This window comes from Bombus fervidus, chromosome 10 (assembly GCF_041682495.2).
Source record: "Bombus fervidus isolate BK054 chromosome 10, iyBomFerv1, whole genome shotgun sequence".
Taxonomy (NCBI): Eukaryota; Metazoa; Arthropoda; class Insecta; order Hymenoptera; family Apidae; genus Bombus; species Bombus fervidus.
In genome coordinates, this window is record NC_091526.1 from 4590675 (window position 1) to 4608452 (window position 17778).

At 39.8% G+C, this 17778-nt stretch overlaps 1 protein-coding gene across 2 annotated transcripts in view; it reads left to right on the top strand.

Annotated features, from left to right (window-relative positions):
* The window catches only part of Dpn (bHLH protein deadpan), a 142831-nt gene that overhangs the window by 31031 nt on the left and 94022 nt on the right, over positions 1–17778 (top strand). Inside the window, exon 1 of one of the 2 annotated variants that reach the window (XM_072011852.1) lies at positions 6240–6429. The exons of the other annotated variant lie outside the window; for it this stretch is intronic. The gene's annotated coding sequence lies outside the window, so the exon portion shown is untranslated. Of the gene's footprint in view, positions 1–6239; positions 6430–17778 lie in introns of those variants that run through there. 2 annotated transcript variants of the gene reach the window in all.

Genomic DNA, 17778 nt, shown 5'->3' on the forward strand with positions numbered 1-17778 from the left:
TGCTTTATGCAGTTATACTTAGTTAGTATCGTTAAAATTTGCAATAAATTAAAAGGTGTGTAGTCTAGACACAGACTTGAAGTGTAATGCAACAAAGAAGGAACTGATCTTTCAAATTTTTGAATAAAATTCTAAGTTCGCGAGCGATTCCCTATAAAATATTCGATTCCAGATTCGCACGCTGAATGATAATTCGATAATTCGCAACTCGATAATTCGATAATACGATAATAAATAACGCCAATAATATTTCGAAAATAAGAGTATCAACTACCAGCGTTGGACTAAATAAATCACTATGGATCAACGGGGTCTATAATCATCACATCGAACGTTGATTCTGCTAGAAGTTTCCGATATCGAAAAGCGGAGCTGTTCTTCACGGAATCAAAGGTGGTATGTCGGTGCCCGGAGCGAGAACCTGCAACGGCAACAAGTAACCTGGCAAGATGTTAGCTACCCTATGCATACAGAATGCTGCTACCAAGCAGCCGGGAGGGAAGAATTTATTATGTGATCTAATTTAAAGCCGCGTGATATATGAACGTTAGCTTCGCCTTTTCACATAACTTCGGCACCGACCGAGCTTTACGATTCCTTGACTCGGCCCGCGAGGCTTTCGACCACTTTCCAGCCCCATCGAATCTCGCGTTTCAGCCTTGCATTTCCATAGAAACGCAGCACAATCTTAAATTATGAAACATTTATCACCATCGAGAAACTTGTACCTTCGAAGAATGTGTTCACGATTTGCCACAGGAGTGACACGATTAGGAAAAGTGAAATGTTTTGGTGTATCAAAGTGAAGAAATTATTAATGAATGGATCGTTTAGTAATGGAACTATTTTATCTTCTTTTATAATTTAGATGACAATCCTTGAGTTTTAGGAGTCTCTAATAAAACATTAAATCTACTTTTAAATCGTGACTTCTTGCGAAAATATCATATTTCGACTAGATAGATTAATGACATTTCCATTACAGAAGATAATTAATTTCTCTAGTATCTCAAGATTGAAGATTTGTTAGAGGCGTCGATTTTTCAACAGGGAACATACTATGCTCGTTCCTATTTTGATTTGTAAATGTCGATGATCAATTGTAACCAATACTGGAGATACATGTGTCTTATTTGTAATATCGTATCACAAAAGATTGTGCTCTCGTTTTCTGATTCGATTAAACCTGTACTTCTTCTGCTATCCAACTTTTTAACAACGAACAATACACGCAAGCACGATTCTCGTATCTGTTAAGTGAAATCTCGAAGAAACGTGTAATTTTTCGCGACGATTTCGTACGTATTAATACATTTTACGCTTTCTGTTTGTACAAGAAGGCAACAACTTTTCATTTCGTAAAAGAAAAATGTTACTCTGCCTGAGGTGTATCGAACCTCGATATTCATTTTAATTTCATTCGTATATTCACGAATCCCGCAGCGAGATCGGGCAATTCCGAAAATTTGCGGGCTGGCTCCGCGAAATTCGTGCATGAAGACGTAACTATGGCCGTTGGGTGGAAGAATCGCGTTCGACCGATGCATTCCTGCTGGCGACGCGGCCGGAAACATTGCGTAATTGCCCTGTGCACCTGAGCACTCGACTGTAGCAGGTCGAAAGAAGGCAGCGCATCCCCCTCGGAGCAAACGAGCTACATAAATTTTCCTGGGACCAGTGTTTACAACGCGTAATTAGCCAAAACTCGAAAAATCTGGTAACAGGGGCGTTGTTTCTCCCGTCTTTCGCAAAATACGAAAGCTATCGGTTCGAAGCGAAGAAACGAATGGTGGTAGGAAGCGGGGTAACATCGCGGAACACACAGGATGAATTCCGATTTGTCGGATTCTGCTCGATCTTCCGCTCGCTTGATTACAAATCGATATCAACGGCTCACGGAAACTACAGAACATCTCTAGCGTGGAATTTGTTTGTTTGTTTTTACGTTCTTCGCGGAGAACGTGTCTTTTTATGCACTTTTTAAGAGATTGCGGTAGGAATGGAAAATAATGTATGGTAAGAACATATGTGATGACTTTTATGATGTAAAGTGTAAGATGCTTTAATATTATTTTATGTTGAATTTCGATAATCAAAGTGGGAATTTATTTATATAATTTTTGAGGAGTAATAAATTTGATGTGTATATTTACGACTAAATACAATTCTGTTCATCGGTTGAAATATTGGTTCGTTATTAAGATTAGATCAAAAATTAAACTATGCGGCAATATGTATATCTCAATATAGATGACTAACATGGTGAAAAGCAATCTGTATAAAGTTACCAATACACGTATACAAGTTCCAGTTTTTAACTTTCTTTTGACCACAACTGTATATTCCGTAACTCGTATAGCGTAGAGTTGCCCATGCAATTACAGAAACGAACAATTAACGTTGGAGTTTGAAGATCTCCATCTCGATGACGCAGCTTGCCTGTTACGAAGCGAAACGAACGTTGGCGGAGCTCAATAAAAATATCACGATAATCGCCGCACAACTCGAAGCTCCCTCTAAACGCATGCTGGTGAATGCTTGGGTAATTTGCTTTGGAACGGCATACTGTTCGAAACGCCGTGGATGGACGGACTCAAAAAGTAATTTTACGCACTGTTTACACTGGCCTCGGTACGCAAGCGTGCAAGGGAAGAGGAGTCGCACACCGAAGATCCAAGAAGCTATCAACGTAAATCAATAACGGGAGCACTTTGGCGGCGCATCGGCCAGCTGCTGCTGCTCACCGCCTGGCATTCCATTGGCTATTGCTTTTTCGAGGCTTCTACTTTACAAGGAATCACATCGACGACGCTGTAAATAATAATTCTCGTGTAACCACAGGCTTCAACCCGTAGCCTTTATACTTTCACCAATTAACCAACGTTTTGCGAGACACGCTAACCCCTTGTTCAGAGAACATCGTATACTGATACTTCTCGACAATGGACCATCAAGGAGACTCGGTTCTGTTGCAAGCCCACGAACTTTTATCGACCAGACGAGTAAACTTTGTTACATTATGCATGCGACAGGGGAACCATTTTGGGGACGTTCCAGTGGAAAGTTCGAAATTTTTGGAAGTAGTTAACGAGACAGAACCTCGGATATCACGCTATATTACCTGGCATACTTTTGGAAGATTTTGGGGGAATGCCGCTATTTTAATTGTACAGAATCTTAGCATGCAAATTGCGAGTTAAGGTAGAGCTGGTTTCATCGCTATTGAAATCTCAAGGAACATCAGGAGGATGGTAATATATGGATATTTAGAAAATATCGGTCTATCTCTGACAAATTGATTCTGTTGCTTTTGCTTTTATGTATTTTTCATTGCTCGGAAGCGCAACACCTGCGCGATAAACAGCACCACGTGATACTTCATTAAGCCGGAATTACGCCAGCTGAAACGTCAACGAATCAAACGCGATCCCTCGAATCGGATTGCGCTCGTTTCAATGCAGAGTATCGCAAAGGGAAGCCAACGAGAGCACGCGCACGCTCTTTTTCTCCGCTACAAAACACCGATGAGAAACAAGAATGCGAATAAGAAGGATCCAACGGGTCGGATAATGGAAGATCAGGGGGAAGAAGCATTGAAAACTGATATTGAAATTACGTTAATCGATAACCATAAAGCATAAGCCGGGACATACGAGTGTGACGCCGGGCGTAATTTATCTTTCGTATCCGCGCGAATATATTCAGTGATTTCGCATGCTGGTTCTCACGTCCAGCTGTGCAAAGAACAGCAGCAAACGAGATCGGGCAAAAATGATTTAGCTACGACAGCCGCGCGGGGCCCGATAAATTGTGGCTCGATTTTCTTTGCGCTGGCAATCATAACTCGCGATAAAATACGAGACTTTTTATACTACTCGGTTTGACATCGTTCAACCACACCGAGTTCTGCCTATGCGAACTTGCCGCTGCTTTCCTCTTATAGTTCCTAATCGTTCTTTTGTCCATCTTATTGTTCGTATCGAAACTATGCGTTGCTTTTGAAAGAAATATAGCGTAGTCGTAAAGTCGGACAAAGTATAATAGTCGAGGGAATGAAATACTATACTTGTTGAAAATTTAAGTCCATATTTCCGTGTCTCTGAATACAAAACTATCGTTACTTTCTTACAGAGAGGATTGAACATCATATGTTCAACATTTTATTGGAAGTTGTATTTCTCAAACTTGATGCTTCAATATATTTGACTACAGATAACTTCAAGAAGCTTTCCACACATTTCTTGCATAAATACTTGAGTGCATATAGCCAATATTCTAACACGTAACTTCAGAGAAATTAGAAGCTCGAAGGCTGGGGGCTTAAAAACTTAACCAGAATCGCACGAAAAATATTTCTTATTTTTACTTCGACTTGCGTTGATACAGGTAATGGAACAGGTATTAGTGAAAATACGGTTTGTCTATACCAAAATGTATATATTTATTTCAATTATTTACTTAATAATCTACATACTGTAAATAAAAGTTAAGTAGTATATATTAAGTAAAATTAAGGTATATGACATTAGTTCCATCAATGCCTACTCCTACTACTTATCCTTTCATTTCTGTTCTCGACGGTATATCTGAAATTATACATGCGACAATAGATCGACGATACAATTATTAGAATAATAAATTCCCCTGCATTCTTCAGAAGTGTTTATTATTTAAACTTCATTCGCACGCATGAATCTTTTCAGCAAGAAAATCGCTAATTATCTTTTGTTCATTACGTCAGTTTTACGACTTTTGTGAAAGAGCAAACAGCCCGAACCTCCTGTAACATTGGTGTAAAGTGCAACGCGTTGCATTTAGAGTTACAGGGATCGGCTGCATTAAAATTCCTGGCGATAAGATGGAAGCAGAGACGGCAGAGGAAAGCTAGTAAGTCGCGATCGACACGATGGAAGCGTACGAATGGCGATTTCTTCGTGGTCGTATGCTTATTGACAGGTACGGCACAGCGTTACACGGTGTCGTACGTGTAAGATGGCCGGCGCGAAATTCACGATAAAATCAGCAAGCGCTTTGCGTCCATACGTGATGTCACATAAAGATGCTAATGCCATGGTATTATCATGTCGAAACGGGCTATCGCTTACTGTGTTTAAAGCCGTCATTACTCTCTGACAACAGCCACCGCGAGAGTAGTCGGCGAGATTATTGCCATTTCACGAAAATCCTGTTCGCACGTAACCACAGCTGTCGTGGACAATTCAAACAAGCCGCGTAAAATGACGTAGAATTATCCTACGTGTGGCGGCGCAGGAATTCGTAAACATGCTGAGGCGACAGGTCGTCGAGCAACGCGAAATGTACTTAGGAGCGTAATTACCGTAATTATGCGTATATGTTGCGACCAACGAGTACACTTCCCCCGTAATAATGGTATTTCAACGTTGCTGGACGTCGCACGCGGCTTGCATGTACAATTAACTAGAATGTAATTTACCCGTTGTTTGTGCTAACGCGCGACCTACACGTTAGAAGAAAGCACTATTTAGCCAGATTGAAATTGGTTTCTCGGTCATTAAGTTAGCTACGATATTATTTCTACTTTCTAACTGATTTAGCCACTGAATGCACATTAGTATTTTGGTTACGATGTTTCTGTGTATGTCATAGCGAAAGTGCAAAATTTGCTAAATGTATATAATGATTAGTCAATATATGTATTACATAAGATTTTGAATGTGCATATTTTTCGTAGCCAAGATGTATTCGTTTACAAGACATTGCAATAGGTATACTTCTGCTAATAAAAGTTTGAATTTCATTACTCGTCAAAGATGAATAATTACAATATAAATACACTTGCTCATCAAATTAATATGTACGTACATTGACTGGTAAGTTGGCAGATATTTACTAAGGTAATATATTTACTCTGTCGCAATATTGTATCTGATGTTCGCTTCTAGTGAATAACCCACGAAATTCAACTTTCACTACACACGATAATACAGTTTACAAAATTTCTCTCTCAAATATCGGTTTATCAAAACGTGTCGACAGTCATATATTTTCATAATAATCTTTCACAGAGAATTCATCATATTCGATCATGATTAATCGAAAAATCAACGATGTGCTAATACATTGATCATTATACACGTCAGTAATAAAAATCGAAATTCTAAACGCAACACCCCGATCTGCGAGCAAGCTATTTTATGCACGCAACGTCCATCAATTTCTGGACTCATAATATTTCGCTATATTTAAATTCCGGAGGCCCTAGCTAGCCGCTCAACACCTGTTGAAACGCGTGCACCGCGTTCTCCTGTCATTAGCCAATATCGCAGAAACAAATTGCTAGGCGTTGGTCTACACGAGAAATGCCTGTGTGGCGTACCTTGGCGAAGATTGATACAACGTTGGATGGAAACGTTGGTGACTCTTGCGCGCCAACGTTAATCCGCGTGGGTGAGCTTTACGACTCTTTTTACGTTTTGGATGTTCATCGGAGAGGTTGGGATGGACATTTTGTTGTCTGGCGTGTGCTCGAGTGTAACGATCGCGGTCGACCAAACGGAGGAACGTTATCGAGCCACGGGGTTCATGCAGAAAGGATCTCTGAAGCTCAACGAATTGTCCAGCGAGCGAAAAAAATTGAACGGTCCGACGCGAGTGTAATTGGGACAGGTATAAATCTCGTTCAGGGACAATAGTTTTTCTGGCCTCAGTGTATTTACAATGCATCTTGGTATCTGCAGCTGCCGCGTACGTCTCATTAATTAAGCCTCTCCGTTTCACCATCCCATCGTTCCTTTCTGTTTCTTCCTTCTTCTTCTTCTTCTTCTCGTTTGGTTCTTCATCGTCTTCTTCTTCTTCTTCTCGTTTGGTTCTTCTTCGTCTTCTTCTTCTTCGTTTCACCGACAAGGAACGTACAGACTCTCCGCCTACACCGAACCCACTGTTCACCAATACGTTCGAGCAGTCCCTTTACAGGCTGCTCTCGATCGGCCCGTGATGCTGCAAGACCCTCAGCCCTCCGTATCTTCCTTCGGATTAATTAAAAAATTCCTTTAAACTCGCGATACACGTGGAAGACAATTATCAAGTGGAATGGTGCTTCTGGTGGAGCGTGTTTTGTAATCATCGCTTATTCTTTATGTCGCACGTGTTGCGTGAGGCGTAGGTGAGAAGTTAACGTTTTTAGGGAATTCAATATAAAGATCATGTGAATAGGTATAACGGCGGGCATTTAAAGGTTATAAAATTGATATCCTTTTGAAAATTAAAATATATCTTCTCTCATTGGATTTCTTATACAAATTTCCTCCTAGAATCTCTATATTATATATTATGTAGGATATTAATAATTGCATCATTCCAAGAAATTTGCTAGATTTTCTCTTCCTGTCGTTACGGAGAAGTAGAGAAAATGTGTCTAAAAGATAAATTTTGTAAAATTGCTTCGATACTTAAAGAGGCAACCACCGCAGGATAGCGAGAGTAGCGATGTAACACGTGGTCAGGTAAGATTACAACGAAACCGAAAGAACTTGTTAATCCCGTTCGGAGGTGCACAGAGCCCAGAGCAAATTCGAGATTAAATTCATCAAAATCCAATTCTGAGCGAGTCCCCTTCAGGCTGCATTACACGAATGAATAATGCATAAGTAGCGTGCAACGTCTTGTCCTACTCTTCTCCTCATCATTCACCGGAGGTCATCTTGACGTCGACTGATTAGACTTAGCGGGATGCTTTTAGGAGGCACCATCTTGTCAGCTTTAGCGGGGGTGTGTATCATAATCTGAAAAAAAAAAAAAAAAAAAAATAATAAAAAGAAATATATGAAAGAAATGTAGAGTAGAACGATTTATGACAAAACGAAATGAATCCAAGCATCTACTGGTAGATTCGATGTGAGTGATTGTAATTATGAAACAGTAGCAAGACTGCAAATCGAGTCGCTCGCGGCTCGAAGAAGCTGATGCTTTTCTACGAGGGTTATTCCTCCTTAGGCGAATGCCTGCAATTCGGAAGTTAAGCACACTGACTGCAGATTGCCTGCACGTGGTTGATCACGTTACAAGTATTTACTGCTCCCCTGTCTTTTTCCCGAATATTAAAAACAAATTAAGCGATCCTCCCACCGCGCTTAACTTTTTTGCGCTGCTCTTTAGTGCCCGGTTTTCTCCGAAAATCTTAAAAACGTTAATCTATATACTGTTTGGTGTGCGATCAAATTTTCTATATATTTCGACATTCGCTTCTTGGCTCGTTTGTAAATTAGTCATGTTATTTATTTTAGATTTCATTATCTATCAAAGTGTTTAGCATTCAATGACTTTTGGGGAAGAAATTTGATAAAATATTTACGTCAGTATTAGGAAGAATATTTTATATACTCTTTTTACTTTCAGATATTCTATAAATAAGCCACACAGGAACTAAATTGATCTACTTAATTTCTTTAAGTTTCTCACTTTCAGCATTAAAGCACATAATTGGTATTCAATTCTTCAGAAATCAAGCAATTAATCTCGATTCTTTACACGTAACTCAAATAGTCTGAGACAGCTTTTAATAAACTTTTAATAACCTTTCAATTTTTCATCTACACAATTTTAATCTAAACTATTCTCATACCTAACTCTCGATTTATTCGATTCTAGTCCATAAAATTTCAAAATCCTCTTCATAATATATCATCACTCTTCCCAAAACACTCAAACATTCCTACAAGATTAAACCTACATATGCGCATCATCCCTCCAAATGCTACGAATGTTCTCATCAAGCCAATCGAATATCAACATACAATGTTCTCTTGAACGATGCCAATTACCCTCGTCGACAACTTGTACCTCAAAACACAGTGATTTTCGCCAGGACGGTAATTGGCGCAGCACGCGTCCATCGAAATGACCGGATTCAAGAAGGCGCTCGTTTCAGGAAGGCGAAGAGGCGTTTGCTTTCGTTTGGAGGATCGAGAGGCGCTCGTGGGTGCCCCTTTGCTCTTTCTTCGGTTGAAGAGCCGAATCAGCGTGGATTGTATGCAAATTGCGGTAGCGGCTACTTGAGGCTGGCGCATTTAAACGGCTGGTGGAAGGGCAGCAGCTCGTTTCTGCCCTGGCAGAGGCCCGCGGTGTCCCTGAATAAAACATCTCTCGCGAGGAATTCCAGCCTGTGTGCGCCGCGAGGGTGAAGAGAAAGAAAGACGACGCAGACGCTCGCGGGTTCCTCCACGGCGAGTCGTAGTTGTTAAGTACACGTCGCACCAGCTGATGCTAATTAAAATGAGACTCACTTTGGCTGCTTGTTCTCGGTTCCCTTTCGCCCGTTTCGTTCCTTCTTTCTCCCTCCTCTTCGCTGCTTTCATCTTTCTGCTCGCGCCTCTGTTCTACCGTGTCTGGCCTTTCTCCTTCGCAGTCGTTCACATCTCTCTGCCTTTTCTGAGTCGCTCTCCCATCGGGGCCACGTTCTCTGCCTCACGGCTAGGAATATAAAGATCCTACTTAGGCGTTATTACGAAACCACCTCTACGTGGGCAGACCATTCCGTGCCATTCCTTCTTTTTCCCTTTGCGTGGCTCGCGATTCGCAGGTTCGCGCCACGCGAGAGGATTTACGGTAGCTTAGGAGGTGCTTACAAGTGGCATTGAAAAACTCTTTGAACTTGGCTAAGCGATATGTGTTGAATGTTTAATTCGTAGCCAGAGTATTGAGGAAATATTGATCTTTGAAAGAGTGATATTTGTAGTATTCTCTTATAATTTCGAACCTAAACCTAGGTTGGAAATTCATCCGAATCTCCACGCCACTCATCTTTTAGACAATAGCCTACAGATATTAAGGTTTAGGAGGCGCCACATGCTAGACTTCCTAGTCGTTTTTCAAAAGAACAAAAGCACTGAAGGGTTGAATATATTTGAAATTAGAAAGTAGAGAGAAATACACCCCGTCTGTCAAAGACAAGACAAAAGTCTGTACTGACATCACATTTGCTTATAATCTCCGGTAATTGATTGATACCAAATAAATTTGACATATGTAACAAAAAAATATTTTTAAAGTACAAAGCATGTTTTAGAGTGCAAATAAAATGCTTATTATACAATGTAATGTACCTCTGAATGTAAAAGTAACATATAAAATCTTTATTGAACTGTGAAGTCCTTCCGTGAATAGTTAACCATAATATCCACAACATTACATTAATACTTCCCCATTGATTATAGCCCATAAAAAGGAACGAAGATAATTATCTCTTCCTGGCCTTGATAAATTTCTGAAGAGGTTTAGTTGCTTTGTAACGAGTTAAAGTGTGAACACTGTAATAAGCAATGGAAATAATAAACCGCTTGATGAATATTTAATAGACAAAAATTATCCAAGATATATTTCTTTGTATTTTAATAACTGCATGTCAGGCCGCAAAGTGTGTTAGAACAAGCTTGAATGACTCGGTTAATGCGGATCGTTTGAAAAATCTGAAGGGCAGGTGTAGCTTATTGGCAGTCAGGTTGATTTTTGTACCTTTTACGACTGGAAAACGAGGCTCTCGCGTGATGTCGAACGTTGAACGAGACAAGTACGTAAAACAACAAATTGGTCTTGGAACATGCATGGTTACTCGGAATCACCAAGTCTATAATATAATTGAATATGTTCACTGACATATTATTAGACATAAGAGAACTCGCGATTTTCTTTATTAGATCTATTAATATCTTAGATCTACTATATTATATTAATATACTAGATCTATTAAGATCTATTAATACATTAAATTCATTCTTTTTCAATTTCAACACATTCTAAGATAACACAAGAAGAAGCTCAATGCCTACAACAAGTATTTACACATACCTTTATTTTCCAAAGAAGTGTATTTTTATTAGGTTTTATATTTCATTTTCATATCAAATTTTTGTAGTCATATGTAAGTGCCGCTAAATGATATAAAATGCCATATACTTGGAACTAAATGATTAGCGCGCAAATAGCACTGCATGTACACAACGCTTCAAAAAATCAAGCTAGTCAATTAAAATGAAAGACCAAAACGTTGGTCAAAGTACCTGAAAGAAGAAGTTAATCCATCGATCTTGCCCGCATCTGCTTCTCCAAAAAACTACCATGAAGCTCCGTAAAGAAAATTAATCGCATTCGCGAGGCACGGTTGTAGAATCAGGATCGATCGACCTGTCCCTTTGCCGTTAATCCTTTGCGATCGACATCGATCAAAGGCTAAGAATGAGACAGCGAGTGAGACTCGTTGCTATTCATCATCTACGTCCCGATAATCGATCAAAATCTTTCTCTCGACGCGCGATATCTCGCCGATCGCCGATTCGATTTCTGTTGGACGCGGTCACTATGCGCGGTAGCGCCGCGCCGCCATTGTCGTCCGCGCTGTATCCTTGCACTTAGTTTAGCATAATTGACGGAGGCACCAACCGCCGAAAATACTATCATTCACCGATCTACCGGTGGCTCGGTTGACATAACCGCTTATTAGCGAGCGAAGTGCACGGCAATGCGTCTTTCTCAGGGGACCAATGTGACTGACAGACACGACGCCCGTTAGCGAGCGTCCACGTCACCGTGGATTAATATTTTTCACGCGTGATCGCGCCCCGGGACGTCTTCATGCGTTCAGAATAACGGTCCAGCTCGCTGTGTATTGTCGATGCTACCTTTTTTATTCTCCGCCTTCGCCAATTTCTAACCGTGACTCGCGGTTTTGCCCCCTCGAACATTCGCGGCTATGCGACTTCCCCACCCTCCAGCGTATAAAAGGGCGTTCTTCTTATTTCAAAGGCATTGTTCTGCTAATTTTAATTAGGCACGAGCCGCACGGTATACCCGTTTTAATTCGCCCATCCTGGATGGAACGGGGGAATTGGAAGCCGCGGTATTGTTCGCTGGGATCTTGATTTTGCTCCACGTTGCTCGGGCTGGATTTATGGAGTTTGATATTAAAGTTTTTGTTAGGAGACTCCTTGATTTGTGAAGTTATCGGGTGGAAGAAGTGCAACTATTCTTGCGAGAAGATAAGGGAAATTAATTGTTGGTAGAAGGAATGAGGCGAATGGGGATTTGCTGGTAAGATAATTAGAAAACCTTATTTAGAGGTGCTTGAAGTATTGATTATGTCGTATATTGTAACAGTAGGTTGGTATGGACATTATTCATCGTGATCGCCAAAGAATTTTTTAAGAATTATTATTAATATCTTAATGTACAATTTTTTTGATCTTTTCACTTTATACTTTAATCGATCAAAGATGCACAACTTTTTTTTCGTGGAATTGCTTTTTCGCTATATAATAATATATCTTTTTATAATTCCAGTCCTATACACCTTACAATTCAATTTAATATAATAAGATGCAAAATGCGTGGCAGGAAGTGAAACAAGAAACCAAGTGTTTCTGTAAAAAAAAGATGATTGGTTCGTGTCTCACGGGCATAAGCGTTAAGGGATTAAGAATTTTCTTTTTGTTAAAAAAGACCTTGTAAAATAACAGCTTGTTTGTATCCTTCGGTAAATTGAGGGATGTTTTAACGAAAAGACGTAGGAGCCGAAACTGATCGAAGAACCGCACCAGGTTTAATTGGATCCCAGATTAACTTATTCGAAAAACAGAGCATTCGTCGCTTTGCCTTGCAATTATGTATTAAACATTCTGACAGGATGATTAACGAGCGCGAGCAATTTCGATACGAAGAAGATATCGATTACGTATCTGAAGTATCAAAAACAAAAGACGAATTTCTCGATCGATCAATGCCCAAGCATCTCATTTTCACCCGATCGATCACTACTTCCTGTCTCCATCTCACGCTTGATAAAGACTCACGATATTGCGATGCACGCTCGATTATCCGGTCCGCTCCGCTGCTATCTTCCTTTCGATTGGATCGACCGATCCAACATATGTCTGGTCGCTGTGATAATCTCGATAGAAACGGTATTTTTGTATACGATTATCGGAATTTTATTAGACAATGTAATGATAAAGTGGAATAAAAAGTTTGGAAAAAGGGAACAGTAAGAGTGCATCAGGTTCATTAATTATAATACTGACGGGGAATATTACGCTCACCCCCATCCTCGTTTAAATTTTTGATCCACTCGATGGCTATCTAAATTGACCGCGATACGAAACACAGTGCATCCTGGATCGAACAGTTTCACACTGTTCCTTTTTTTCGGCGGCATCATTAATTAGTCGGCCAGGCATATATTTAGGCGTTCGCCAAGTGTCAGGTGCATAGGTACTTACGAGCATTGCATTATGCCCATTATGTCTATCTCTTGGTGCAATCTAAACGATCAGTAAAGCGATTTTTGTTGATTCTTTTTATTATATACTTGTTCCAATTCATTAAGTACATGGCTCATTAAGAATGATACATTTTACACGCTAAATTGATCTAATCACGTGTGAAATACCTACTGATGGTTTTCCTAGATTGGAGGGAGAAAGACTAATAAAAGATTTTATGCTTATTTTCGTACATATAAAGTTGTTCTTAAGATCTTGAAACTATTATTTTAGACATTTTTGATTTTTATTCTGTAACGTTTCTATTTGTATGAATTTCCAAATTCTTATTTCGTTGTTTTATAAAATGAATATAGAGATGATAAAGATCATCGACTTCCCAAATATTTTTAAGAAAATAGTTCTTCTAAAATAACGAATAACGTATTTTATAAAAGTATTTATAATAATCATCTCTTCTTGGAGCCATTCATTTTTATGGAAATTTACAAACTTCCTATATCAAAAGAAACGACCACTAAACTCCAAACTTAAACTCAAGAAAACACAAAGTTTTCGATTGAATTTTTCAAATGTGTCCATTCATTTCCAAACGAAATTTGCAAATTCTATAGCAAGATGAATACAGTAATCTCCGACTTCACTAAAGTCAAATCCTAAATCCAAGAACACATCCAACGATCATCCTTAAACACGTTTATTGCCGTACAAGACACTCAGTATTAAATCATATAAAACCATCATATTTCGCGCAGCATCCCTTGCAATCCTCTTGATATTCTGGATCAGTGGCGGAAGGCAACATTTTCGTCGAATGCTGGTGTGTTTCAGATCTGACAAATCCTCCCCTGGGTGGTGGCAGGGTAGGGCCATTCGGTTTAATGTATGCCGTCCGAATGGAAACTCCTTAGCGCCTAAAATCGTCTTATCGACGATCGATAGCCGATCGATATTCCGCAGCGGGTAGATGGGATCGCAGAGGGGCCGAAAAGCGCGCAGATCGGAGATCCCATCGCGTCTGAGGGAGTGAGAGGGGAGGGAGATAAAGAGCGGTCCTATTGTTCTTCCACAGGGCCACGCCTCGTGTCTGTAATTACAGACAGGTCGCTTCGAGGGAGCCCTTTGATGTCCGCGCCCGAATAAGCGCGCCCTTCGCACAAAAGGAAGGACCCCGTAGGATCTCGTCCACGATCGATCCTAGACGAAACCGAGGGGGCTGGCGTCGATCGATTCGAAATTAGAGATTCGCGATAGAGTTGCCGATCTAGGATGCGTTTTCTGCGCCTGGCATAGGCGTAGAATGTAATAAACGTATATTGCTTGTGAATAGATTTATCCTGTTTGATAAGTTCAATGAAAAGATGGCGTTACTGGCGGAAAAACGTAAATTGAAAACATGGAGCGATAGGTATTGATGTAGCCAAATTCAGATTTGTAAATACGTATATTACTTGTTATCTAAAAGTTTGAAGTTTGTTTATCAGTGAAACACTCTCAAACAGAGAACTCTACTTTCATGAAATTGAAATAGCTTAGCTTTTAACATGACATTTGTCCATTTGTCGTACCATCTCGTGATTCCATGATAAATTTTCTCTTCTCAATTTTCGTGGAAATGTATGTTCTGTCGGAGTATTTGGACCAACAGAATAATAACCGAGTTGTATAACATTTATATGAGAGTCATATAGTAAGTAAAGAGTACAAGCTTTCAACAAATCGACTTTAGCGGGTGTCTGTCCCATTTCTGCTTTATTAAAACCGACATTGTAGAAACATGTTAATTTTCGAAACAAACTTATCTTCATCTCGACAGAAAGACGTTTCTATAGTGTAAGGAGTGACACTTTAATCAAAGATCCGTTGCATCCGAGATTCGTGCTTAGATTAGACTTTATCGCGAATCTTTAATTTAAGTCGATCGATCTTCGGGCCAGTATCTCGTTCGTCTCGAAGATCGATCTTTCGCATACTCTCCGTGCTCATTTTACCTGATCCCGTCGCAAATGGGTACGGTCGATAACATTTTACTCTTTCAAACGCTATCGAATAAGGAATTTTTAATTTCAGAAATTGGCGGGTTAATAGTTTCACATTAGGCACGCTTTAAGCGGTCTCTTTATCGAGAACTTTTAATCTTCGATCGATCTTTGCTCGTTCCCTTTGATCCCCTCAGACTAATCACTCTAATGATTCTGTAGTTTCTGTCATAACAGAAGCTTCATTAACTCCTCTTGGCAAAAATAGTTTTCCCATTACCTCGTTCTATCCCTTCAGAAATAGCATATAAAATAATCTCTCGATCTTCTCATTATTTATACTTATTTATTCTCGAGTTTATTATTCCATAAACTGTAACTTGTTACCCTCTTCCATTATTAACAAATCCTGCATCCGCCTTCCATAATATTAAAAACCAATTCCATTTTCACAGCTGTCTTTCCAAGGCACCAGAGGCTCCCAAATTTATCTCTTCGCGTGAAATTCTATTTCACGTCCTCCCACACCGTCTCGTAAAATATCCAAAAAGAACACGGGGGAAAAGTGGCGCTTCGCGAGGCTCGACTTTCTTCACGAAAGTAACTTTCACCGGTGACCGTGTAATCCATCTGCTTCAGATTATTTTCCAATAATCGTACAATTGTTACGGCGAATAAATTTCAAGCGTTTGTTCCCGGCCGGTTTGAATTATGTGACATAAACGATGTGTTTTCACGTGCACGAGGCACTGTCGGAAAATTAGAACGGCTCCCAAACAAAGCGTTCTTGTGCTTTATGGTGACAACTAATCGTAGCTGCGGTCCAGCAGCGAGGTGAAATGGCATACCTGCCCCGCTCGAATCATAAGTTTTTCGGCGTAAGTCAGTTGGCATAGGCGTAACCGGTGCCGGAGGTAGAAGTTATGTGCTAGGAAAGTGGTGGGTACCCAAAAGCATCGTCGTGTTATACGCGTTAAAGCGTGGCGAGGCGTTTCCAGCCACACAATGGCCCACAAGTTGCTCGAGGAATCCTCCTCGTAACTCAGACACCGTGATCGAAAACGAGTTAAAAATACGGAGCGTTCGCTTTCGATGATTTTCACCTAACATCTGTGATTCGTTTCTTAGCTTTTTGAAAATTTGATTGGTCGAGAGATTGCATTCGCCAGTAATGGATTCGACAGTGTTTTTTGACCATCTGGTGAAGAATGATCGACTTTGGCTTTGTTGGTTATTTCTATCGCTTTAGCGTAGTAAATTTTTAAGTAATATACACCATTTCGTTATTAAAGAGCATAATTGTTTTTTTAATTGTTAGGTGTGTTTTTTACTATATAACAACGGTAAAAGGTTTAGTGTTTCTTCTTCTTGAACAGGTGTTTTACATAAATAAAATGAAGACGTCTAAAATGTTAGACTTGATACGCGTCTTTGCCCTATTCACTGGCAAGATTGATGACATATTTCGATAGAATCACCCTGTCAGAAATCTACTTTATATTAATAACTACGTTCACTTAGGTATCGCAAGAAATGCACGAAGAACACCACTTAACATGCAAAAAATATAACACCTTGCGTCTCGTATTCTATGAACCCTTTCAATCTTTCTCAACATCTTCGAAACAAAAAACCATCCATTTCGTTTAACAGTTTTTTAATCTTTTTATGTCCCAACCCGATACGTGGACATCTTTTCACGAGCAAATAAAGTTACCGCGCTTGGTCGCTTCGTCTATACGATGAAACACGATCGAGAATACCTTGGAAGGCAAGGTAATGGCATAATCTACGATGGAACGTGGCTTGAAAGGTATCGGATTACCTTGACCTACCGTTCCAGACTTCTCTATATATCGAGCAATAACCAGTAGCCGTTAGAGGATTATCGCCGAGACGAATCTTGCGCTAAAAACTCATTCCAGCAACAAGGCCGGTGGCTAGTACAATGAAAAAAAAAACATATCCTCTCGCAATCACTTTGGTTCGCTTGCTTTTGATCGGAGACCGCCAATGTGCAGTCGACTATCGCCGCTAGACACACTACACGGACTAATAGGCGCGTCTCCAATTTCAGTCGATAGTTTTTTGCGATCGTAAACGCGTCCCAGATTAACTTTCGCTCGTCCGTGTAGCGTAAACCTAATTAAGAGTCAGTCGTATAACGCGTGCCCTGTGACCTTGAACCGGCTTCTAAGTAGAGAACGGAACGAACTGTCACGAGAGAACGAATTTCTTCTGGTTACGCGTATTAACTCCTGGCATTGACTCTGGCTGATCAAATATTCGATGATCTGTGTGTAAAACTTTTCTGAAAGGGACACGAAATTTCGCAACAATTTTAAGTTTAAAATTTAAATTTTTGTCGTGATAATTAGATGACATACTTCCAACGTTTCATGAATAAAACACAATGTATTAACAAAAACATGACTGAAACCCGAAGAACCACAAATACATAATGCATACAATACAGTTTGTAAAATGCTTGTTGGTGTTTTAATGTAAAGTATTTATTGAAGAATCCATTTTTATTTCATGCAATTTAT